Here is a 1,028-nt window from a genome sequence, read left to right as displayed (position 1 = left end):
TTCTAGAAAGCTAGAGAAGGTCCACAGTTGCCCTTACCGCCTACACGGAGACCCAGACAGTCTGCAGAACCTGTTACGGATCTCGCGCGTCACACGTTCCTCATTCCGTATGCAGCAGGTTTCTCAGTGATTGATGGATGTGCTGCACACAGAGCTGGAAGGCCTCCGTCACGATTGAGGGACAGATGCTGGCGATGTGGATAAGGCGGTCGATGGCAGTTCGGTCTTGGACGTTTGTCAGCACAACGATGAAGATGAAAAGGAACAATAACTTACCTGTGTAGTTGGTGATGTAGCCCTCGAGGTCGAAAGGGTGGGCATTGTCGACGGGGAGAGCTCTTTACTCTCCCCCACCTATTCCTACCGGACTCCTACTGGATTCCCGGAATCCTACCGGACTGGACTAGGACTGGGACACATTTTATGTTGGCTGATCACCATACAAATTTTGTATCCTAGTCCTAGTGGAGTCCTAGTAAATTCCTACCGGACTGAACCCAAATCACCAGGAATTGTGGAATTCTACTGGATTTTTAAGGAATGAGTCCAGTAGGAGTCCAGTACAAGGAGTCCAGTAGGAGTCCAGTAGGAGTCCAGTAGGAATTTCCGGGGACAGGGAGCCCAGTAGGACCAGCAGTTTGTCACTGTTGTTGTTATTATAACATATAATAAAAAAGCACAACCTGACAGAATTGAACTCTCAACCTTATGGACATCAGGACAATAGTATAGAGACGAGCACTTTACCAGTTACACTAGAAAGGCATTATTATAGGTCATTATTATATGCTCTATATACCAACGTACTGACCTCCTTCCTAGAAAGGACGTCGGCGAATTCCGCGAGTGGGAATTTTGCCCAAACCCAACAACACTCGACAACACCACCATCACCACCCTCTTGCTCACCCACCACGAACACGTCGCCCACCACGACCACAACGGACGACGACAACACGCGACCACGACAACAACAACGGCCACGACAGACGACGACAACAAACAACCACGGCACGCAACGACGACCC

This window comes from Laccaria bicolor, genomic scaffold (assembly GCF_000143565.1).
Source record: "Laccaria bicolor S238N-H82 LACBIscaffold_64 genomic scaffold, whole genome shotgun sequence".
NCBI lineage: Eukaryota > Fungi > Basidiomycota > Agaricomycetes > Agaricales > Hydnangiaceae > Laccaria > Laccaria bicolor.
This window is presented reverse-complemented; position numbering follows the sequence as displayed.